This window comes from Nerophis lumbriciformis, linkage group LG19 (genome assembly GCF_033978685.3).
Source record: "Nerophis lumbriciformis linkage group LG19, RoL_Nlum_v2.1, whole genome shotgun sequence".
In the NCBI taxonomy this organism is placed as follows: Eukaryota; Metazoa; Chordata; class Actinopteri; order Syngnathiformes; family Syngnathidae; genus Nerophis; species Nerophis lumbriciformis.
In genome coordinates, this window is record NC_084566.2 from 38,031,625 (window position 1) to 38,041,624 (window position 10,000).

The 10,000-nt window shown below is 39.7% G+C and overlaps 1 protein-coding gene across 2 annotated transcripts in view; it reads left to right on the plus strand.

Moving 5' to 3' along the window:
- Positions 1–21, plus strand: part of LOC133618461 (dynein axonemal heavy chain 8-like) — a 245,622-nt gene extending 245,601 nt beyond the window's left edge. Inside the window, exon 92 of one of the 2 annotated variants that reach the window (XM_061978829.2) lies at positions 1–21. This exon is cut by the window's left edge and continues 1,253 nt beyond it. The gene's annotated coding sequence lies outside the window, so the exon portion shown is untranslated. The other variant, XM_061978830.2, reaches the window with a different exon arrangement.
- Positions 22–10,000: the final 9,979 nt, after the last annotated feature.

Sequence of the window (10,000 nt, forward strand, 5' to 3'; positions counted from 1 at the left end):
TTACATTAGAGATGTGATGTGCCACTTTTCAAGTGTCTGATGGCTTAAATTAATTTTCATTAATTTTTCATATTTTGAATTCTTTTGAAAGGCTTACAAAAAAACTACATTTGAATTGTAATTCCATGCTATTGACAGGACTATTAATTTGAATGAAGTTAGCTTACCATGTTTACAGTATGATAATTGTGATAGAAATGTGAATTTTAGGCACAGAATATTTTTTACAATTGAACAAGGCAGTAGATTATACAAGCTTGGACAGAAAGTTAATAATGACACCAATTTTTTTTTTTAATGGAATTGTTTAGTACTGTTTTACCATTTGTTTTCTGTAAAAAGTGTTTATACTGTTTATACTTTCAATTAACAAAATGAAGTCTTGTGAAAGGTTGACAGGATAACTGGCATTAGCTGTCAAAATAATTTCAAACTATTGAAGTTAGCTTACAGAATAAACATGTCAATCAACCCATATGATTTTTGCTGTAATATTTTTGTTTTGAAAAGTCACTGTGACTGATAGAAAAGTGATGGTTTTAGCAACATTTTAACCTGTCTGAATGCTAATAATCATTTTGCGTCGGGGGGCGAAGCCCTGAACCCCCCACCAGGACTTTGTCCTGGACCTACCGGGGCCTGCGGCCCCTGGACCCTGGCTACTAGGTTTTTCTGATTTCAAAAGTTGGCAGGTATGAAGTACCAATAGAGTGAAACAACAAGTTGACTTTATATGCTTAATTATGTTTAATTGTATCCATTTAACCATATCCAATCGTATTACAAAAAAAATGGGAGCCATTACCTCCCTGCTTGGCACTCAGCATCAAGGGTCGTACTTTAGGGGTTAAATCACCAAAAATGATTCCCGGGCGCGGCCACCGCTGCTGCTCACTGCTCCCCTCACCTCCCAGGGGGTGATGAAGGGTGATGGGTCAAATGCAGAGGTTAATTTCGCCACACCTAGTGTGTGTGCGTGTGTGACAATCATTGGTACTTTAACTTTAATTTGCATCCATTCATCCATTTTCTACCGCTTGTCCCTTTTGGGGTCGCGGGGGGTGCTGGAGCCTATCTCAGCTGCATTCGGGCGGAAGGCGGGGTACACCCTGGACAAGTGGCCACCTCATCACAGGGCCAACACAGATAGACAACATTCACACACTAGGGACCATTTAGTGTTGCCAATCAACCTATAGCTCGGTTGGTAGAGCGGCCGTGCCAGCAACTTGAGGGTTGCTGCAGGTTCGATTCCCGCATCCGCCATCCTAGTTACTGCCGTTGTGTCCTTGGGCAAGACACTTTACCCACCTGCTCCCAGTGCCACCCACACTGCTTTAAATGTAACTTAGATATTGGGTTTCACTATGTAAAGCGCTTTGAGTCACTAGAGAAAAAGCGCTATATAAATATAATTCACTTCACTTCACTTATCCCCGGATTTTTACAAGTTTGTGAAAATACCATCGAAACATCACAGATTCGGTCAGCCGTTTTGAACATTCCGCTCCGAACATCTTCGGTAATTTTGACGTCATTGTAAAACTTCTGCACTCTGACCATGTTATCAGATCAGTCCTACTGGAAATACGCAAACATTAGAGAGAGCTGGGCTGTCTATCATTCACAATATTTATAGAAGACATGAACACATATGTTTTTCTTTTTTTGTAATGCATTCTAAGTCGTAAATACAAACCCCGTTTCCATATGAGTTGGGAAATTGTGTTAGATGTAAATATAAACGGAATACAATGATTTGCAAATCCTTTTCAACCCATATTCAATTGAATATGCTACAAAAACAACATATTTGATTTTTTTTTTGCAAATAATAATTAACTTAGAATTTCATGGCTGCAACACGTGCCAAAGTAGTTGGGAAAGGGCGTGTTCACCACTGTGTTACATGGCCTTTCCTTTTAACAACACTCAGTAAACATTTGGGAACTGAGGAGACACATTATTTTTGGAGCTTCTCAGGTGGAATTCTTTCCCATTCTTGCTTGATGTACAGCTTAAGTTGTTCAACAGTCCGGGGGTCTCCGTTGTGCTATTTTTAGGCTTCATAATGCGCCACACATTTTCAATGGGAGACAGGTCTGGACTGCAGGCGGGCCAGTCTAGTACCCGCACTCTTTTTACTATGAAGCCATGTTGATGTAACACGTGGCTTGGCATTGTTTTGCTGAAATAAGCAGGGGCGTCCATGGTAACGTTGCTTGGATGGCAACATATGTTGCTCCAAAACCTGTATGTACCTTTCAGCATTAATGGCGCCTTCACAGATGTGTAAGTTACCCATGTCCTGGGCACTAATACACCCCCATACCATCACAGATGCTGGCTTTTCAACTTTGCACCTATAACAATCCGGATGGTTCTTTTCCTCTTTGGTCCGGAGGACACGACGTCCACAGTTTCCAAAAACAATTTGAAATGTGGACTCGTCAGACCACAGAACACTTTTCCACTTTGCATCAGTCCATCTTAGATGAGCCCAGGCCCAGCGAAGCCGACGGCGTTTCTGGGTGTTGTTGATAATTGGCTTTCGCTTTGCATAGGAGAGTTTTAACTTGCACTTACAGATGTAGCGACCAACTGTAGTTACTGACAGTGTTTTTCTGAAGTGTTCCATGAGCCCATGTGGTGATATCCTTTACACACTGATGTCGGTTTTTGATGCAGTACAGCCTGAGGGATGGAAGGTCACGGGCTTAGCTGCTTACGTGCAGTGATTTCTCCAGATTCTCTGAACCCTTTGATGATATTACGGAGCGTAGATGGTGAAATCCCTAAATTCCTTGCAATAGCTGGTTGAGAAATGTTGTTCTTAAACTGTGCTCACGCATTTGTTGACAAAGCGGTGACCCTCGCTCCCATCCTTGTTTGTGATTGACTGAGCATTTCATGGAAGCTGTTTTTATACCCAATCATGGCACCCACCTGTTCCCAATTAGCCCGTTCACCTGTGGGATGTTCCGAATAAGTGTTTGATGAGCATTCCTCAACTTTATCAGTCTTTTTTTGCCACTTGGGCCAGCTTTTTTTAAACACGTTGCAGGCATCAAATTCCAAAATGAGCTAATATTTGCAAAAAGTAACCCATTTTACCAGTGTGAACGTTAAATATCTTGTCTTTGCAAGTCTATTCAATTGAATATAAGTTGAAAAGGATTTTTATTTACCATTTACACAACGTGACAACTTCACTGCTTTTGGGGTTTTGTATATTCTGAGGCTTTAATTAGTCTGAATTGATTCTGAAATAATGTGATGCTGATGATTATTTAAAATAATTCTAGCCTTCTTGGTACGGTTATTGTTTCTGGTGATTGCTACGATGTGGTGAGCTGCATCAAATTAAAAATGTTGCTGGCAATTTCTAGTTAAGCTATGTGTTGACTAATTAGATGACGTAATGAACCAGGAAGTGAGGCCCCCCCCCCAACCCCCCCGCTCCAAGCAACTGGTGCCAAGCCACCCGAGTGATGCTCAATTATGTGAACGGGGACGGTGTCCCCTCCGAATCAAACCCGATTAATTCCGCTGCTTTCACTTATTATTTCCACCGTGGGGCCACGTCTCGCTTGTCGGCCTGTTAACTGGAGCCCCGGGGCCCCCCCGGCTCCGCGTCACGCTCGGCCGAGCAAATAACACCATGATGTGCGTAATTAATGACAAATCAGGGGTGCCTCCCCTCCCGACCCGAGACCTGTGGCTAAATTAAGGTGCGTTGATGGCGCCATGACTAAAATTAGAGTCGTTTTGCACGTTTTAATCCTCAGTGGACCCCGACTTAAGTAAGTTGAAAAACTTATTGGGGTGTTACCATTTAGTGGTCAATTGTACGGAATATGTACTGTACTGTGCAATCTACTAATACAAGTCTCAATTAAAGCTGCAAGCAGCGTTGGTCGGGCCCGCGTATTTGGCAGGTGCTAGTCCTAAGTGTCCCAATACTTTTGTCCAGTTTTAGTCCCAAGTGTCCCAATACTTTTGGCAAGTTGTAGTCCCAAGTGTCCCAATACTTTCGTCAAGTTGTAGTCCCAAGTGTCCCAATACTTTTGTCCAGTTTTCGGCCTAAGTGTCCCAATACTTTTGTGCAGTTTTAGTCCCAAGTGTCCCAATACTTTTGGCACGTTGTAGTCCTAAGTGTCCCAATACTTTCGTCAAGTTGTAGTCCCAAGTGTCCCAATACTTTTGTCCAGTTTTCGGCCTAAGTGTCCCAATACTTTTGTCCAGTTTTAGTCCCAAGTGTCCCAATACTTTTGGCAAGTTGTAGTCCTAAGTGTCCCAATACTTTTGTCAAGTTGTAGTCCCAAGTGTCCCAATACTTTTGTCCAGTTTTCGGCCTAAGTGTCCCAATACTTTTGTCCAGTTTTCGGCCTAAGTGTCCCAATACTTTTGTCCAGTTTTAGTCCCAAGTGTCCCAATACTTTTGGCAAGTTGTAGTCCTAAGTGTCCCAATACTTTTGTCAAGTTGTAGTCCCAAGTGTCCCAATACTTTTGTCCAGTTTTTGGCCTAAGTGTCCCAATACTTTTGTCCAGTTTTCGGCCTAAGTGTCCCAATACTTTTGTCCGGTGGTAGTCATAAGTGTCCCAATACTTTTGTCTAGTGTACCTACCTTGTCTGCATTGTGTAGGCACCCTGGTGCTTCCTGCTTTTAAGCAGCCATCTTAAAAAAAACAGCAGCGCAGCAGCATCAGCCCAGCGGGTCTTTGAAGGGTCATAAAATCAAAACCGGAGCAGGTATTAAAACGCTGTTCTGTTATTTTATACACAAGGGTTTAATCTCTCGTTAGTTTGAAGCCGAAACGACAAACGCGCTCAGAGGAGATAGTTTTTGAAGGAAGGTGACCGGTTTTTACAAAAAATTTGTTTTGAAGGGGGAATAGCAAACTTCCTGTTGATTTTTGCTGGGGGGTGTCAATTTATGAAATGTAGGTCTAAGTGAGACCTACGAAGAGGTTTTTGTTTCATGTCTCTCCGACCTTCCCAGTGGGAGTTACAGGCAGTTTTGTCATTTTTTTCTTCCGAGGAGCAGTTTTTTCTCCGTTTTATTCAAAAATTGCTCTAGAGCGCAATTTTTAAATTTGGGGTTAGGTTTTTTTTATTAGATCGCAATTTTTGCCAGTCCTGATGTGTGCGTTCAGTTTGGTGGGTTTTGAAGCGTGTTAAGGGGGTCAAATTACAGCTCAAAGAGGCAAAAGTTACTGTTTTTAGTACTTTTTTTGTCTTGAAGGGGGAATTGCCAACTTCCTGTTGATTTTAGCCCGACAATGTACTACTATGAAATGTAGGTCCAAGTCAGACCTACATAGAGGTTTTTGTTTCATGTCTCTCCGACCTTCCTAGTGGGAGTTACAGGCAGTCTAGTTTTTTTTTTTCCCTAGGGGGCGCTAGAGCGCAATTTTGAGTTTTGTGGTTGGTTTTTTTTTTTAAAAAGGCAATTTTCGCAGGTCCTGATGTGTGGGTCAAATATGGTGAGTTTTGAAGCATGTTAAGTGGGTCAAATTACAGTTTAATGTGGCGGCGGAAGAATAAAACCTTACAAATTCAATAGGTCCTTATGTCCCATTGCATAAGGACTCCCAAAGGGAGTCCTTATGCAATGGGCCATGCGGGCCCTAATTAATCAAGCAGAATATTTTCCCCAACACTAGAATTAAGGGACTTTTTGCCCAAGAAGTCCAGTAAGTGTGTCAACACTTGGACTTTATTTATTCACTTTTAACTGTTTTAACCTGACCATTACCATTCATGGAAAAAAAAAATTTAATGACCGCTAGTCTGTTTTCCAATTGTGCACAAACTCTGTCATTTTTAGGGCCCGCATGGCCCATTGCAATGGGACATAAGGACCTATTGAATTTCTAAGGTTTTATTATTATTATTATACCGGCCGCCTCTTTGAGCACTAATTTGACCCACTTAACATGCTTCAAAACTCACCATATTTGACCCACCCGTCAGGACCTGCGAAAATTGCCTTTTGATAAAAAAAACCGAACAGCAAAACTCAAAATTGCGCTCTAGCGCCGCCTACGAAAAAAAAAAAACTAGACTGCCTGTAACTCCCACTAGGACGGTCGGTCGGAGAGACATAAAACAAAAACCTTTATGTAGGTGTGACTTAGACCTAGATTTCATAATAGTATATTCTCGGGCAAAAATCAACAGGAAGTTGGCAATTCCCCCTTCAAGACAAAAAAGTACTAAAAACAGTCACTTTTGCCTCTTTGAGCTGTAATTTGACCCCCTTAAAATGCTTCAAAACTCACCGAACTGAACACACACATCAGGACTGGCAAAAATTGTGATCTAATGAAAAAAACCTAACCCCAAATCTCAAAATTGTGCTCTAGTGCAATTTTTTAATGAAACGCACAAAAAACTGCCCCTCGGATGAAAAAACTGACAAAACTGCCTGTAACTCCCACTGGGAAGGTCGGAGAGACATGAAACAAAAACCTATATGTAGGTCTCACGTAGACCTACATTTCATAAATTGACAACCCCCAGCAAACATCAACAGGAAGTTTGCTATTCCCCCTTCAAAACAAAATGTTTGTAAAAACCGGTCACCTTTCTTCAAAATCTATCTCCTCTGAGCGCGTTTGTCGTTTCGGCTTCAAACTAACACAGGAGAGAGATTAAACCCTTGTGTATAAAATAACAGAACAGCGTTTTAATACCTGCTCCGGTTTTGATTTTATGACCCTTCAAAGACCCGCTGCGCTGATGCTGCTGCGCTGCTGTTTTTTTAAGATGGCTGCTTAAAAGCAGGAAGCACCAACGTGCCCACACAATGCAGACAAGGTAGGTACACTAGACAAAAGTCTTGGGACACTTCAGACTAAAAGTAGACAAAAGTATTGGGACACTTAGGACTAGCACCTGCCAAATACGCGGGCCCGACCAATGCTGCTTGCAGCTTTAATTTGTTTTTGAGTTTTGGAACTGGAAAAAAAAAAAAAGATTTATTATTTATTTTCATGTGGGTTTTATTTTGAAAAATGAATTAAAAAAAAAACCATACTAGGTCAAATGTTTACTTCCACTCACCAGAGACTTTGTGCAGGTGCACGATCTTTGTCCCTGAATTGCTCACACACTCCGGCAGATTCAATGGGGGTCTGGCGGCAGATTTCTTTGACTTTATCGTTGGAAATGCGATAAAGTCATATTGCTGATTTACTGATACTCATTTCCTGGAGAGTCAGCAGCTGATCCCTAACGAGCCGCTAGTGCCGCTAATCGCTAGCTGTCAAGGGAAGTATATCGTGTCTGTGTTTATTTATACATTTTTTTTAATAGGCAATTAATTTCTGAGCACATCCAACAATAACATGATCATTTCTACCCTCAAGATACTCAAAGTGCTTTGACCACATTTACCTAGTGATGACGGCATCAGGAACAACTGGGAGTTCAGTGTCTTGCTCAAGGGTACTTCAACATTGAGGAAGGATTGAATCCACAACCCTCAGATGAGGTGAGTAAGTTGTTGTCTTTACCTCTTCTTCTACAGACATGACTGGTTTTATTACTGGTTTACCTCTTCTTTTGCAGACATTACTGGTTTTATTACTAGTTTACCTCTTCTTCTGCAGACATTACTGGTTTTATTACTAGTTTACCTCTTCTTCTGCAGACATTACTAGTTTTATTAGTCTTTACCTCTTCTTCTGCAGACATTACTGGTTTTATTACTAGTTTACCTCTTCTTCTGCCGACATTACTTGTTGTATTACTAGTTTACCTCTTCTTCTGCAGACATTACTGGTTTTATTACTAGTTTACCTCTTCTTCTGCAGACATTACTGGTTTTATTATTAGTTTACCTCTTCTGCAGACATTACTAGTTGTATTACTAGTTTACCTCTTCTGCAGACATTACTAGTTGTATTACTAGTTTACCTCTTCTGCAGACATTACTAGTTGTATTACTAGTTTACCTCTTCTGCAGACATTACTGGTTTTATTACTAGTTTACCTCTTCTTCTGCAGACATTACTGATTTTATTACTAGTTTACCTCTTCTGCAGACATTACTCGTTGTATTACAAGTTTAACTCTTCTTCTGCAGACATTACTAGTTTACCTCTTCTTCTGCAGACATTACTAGTTGTATTACTAGTTTACCTCTTCTACAGACATGACTAGTTTACCTCTTCTTCTGCAGACATTACTAGTTGTATTCATAGTTTACCTCTTCTTCTGCAGACATTACTAGTTGTATTACTAGTTTACCTCTTCTGCAGACATTACTCGTTGTATTACAAGTTTAACTCTTCTTCTGCAGAGATTACTAGTTTACCTCTTCTTCTGCAGACATTACTAGTTGTATTACTAGTTTACCTCTTCTACAGACATTACTAGTTTACCTCTTCTTCTGCAGACATTACTAGTTGTATTACTAGTTTACCTCTTCTTCTGCAGACATTACTGGTTTTATTACTAGTTTACCTCTTTTGCAGACATTACTGGTTTTATTACTAGTTTACCTTTTCTTCTGCAGACATTACTAGTTGTATTACTAGTTTACCTCTTCTTCTGCAGACATTACTGGTTTTATTACTAGTTTACCTCTTTTGCAGACATTACTGGTTTTATTACTAGTTTACCTTTTCTTCTGCAGACATTACTAGTTGTATTACTAGTTTACCTCGCTTCTTCTGCAGACATTACTGGTTGTATTACTAGTTTACCTCTTCTTCTGCAGACATTACTGGTTGTATTACTAGTTTACCTCTTCTTCTGCAGACATTACTGGTTTAATTACTAGTTTACCTCTTCTTCTGCAGACATTACTAGTTCTATTAGTCTACCTCTTCTTCTGCAGACATTACTGGTTTTATTATTAGTTTACCTCTTCTTTTGCAGACATTACTGGTTTTATTACTAGTTTACCTCTTCTTCTGCAGACATTACTGATTTTATTACTAGTTTACCTCTTCTTCTGCAGACATTACTGGTTTTATTACTAGTTTACCTCTTCTTCTGCAGACAATACTGATTTTATTACTAGTTTACCTCTTCTTCTGCAGACATTACTGATTTTATTACTAGTTTACCTCTTCTTCTGCAGACATTACTGATTTTATTACTAGTTTACCTCTTCTGCAGACATTACTAGTTGTATTACTAGTTTACCTCTTCTGCAGACATTACTCATTCTATTAGTCATTCTCTTCTGCAGACATTACTCGTTGTATTACTAGTTTACCTCTTCTTCTGCAGACATTACTAGTTTACCTCTTCTTCTGCAGACATTACTAGTTGTATTACTAGTTTACCTCTTCTTCTGCAGACATTACTAGTTTACCTCTTCTTCTGCAGACATTACTAGTTGTATTACTATTTTACCTCTTCTTCTGCAGACATTACTGGTTGTATTACTAGTTTACCTCTTTTGCAGACATTACTGGTTTTATTACTAGTTTACCTTTTCTTCTGCAGAAATTACTAGTTGTGTTACTAGTTTACCTCGCTTCTTCTGCAGACATTACTGGTTGTATTACTAGTTTACCTCTTCTTTTGCAGACATTACTGGTTTTGTTACTAGTTTACCTTTTCTTCTGCAGAAATTACTAGTTTTATTACTAGTTTACCTCTTCTTTTGCAGACATTACTGGTTTTATTACTAGTTTACCTCTTCTTCTGCAGAAATTACTAGTTGTGTTACTAGTTTACCTCGCTTCTTCTGCAGACATTACTGGTTGTATTACTAGTTTACCTCTTCTTTTGCAGACATTACTGGTTTTATTACTAGTTTACCTTTTCTTCTGCAGAAATTACTAGTTTTATTACTAGTTTACCTCTTCTTTTGCAGACATTACTGGTTTTATTACTAGTTTACCTCTTCTTCTGAAGACATTACTGGTTTTATTACTAGTTTACCTTTTCTGCAGACATTACTGGTTGTATTACTAGTTTACCTCTTCTTTTGCAGACATTACTAGTTGTATTACTAGTGTACCTCTTCTTTTGCTG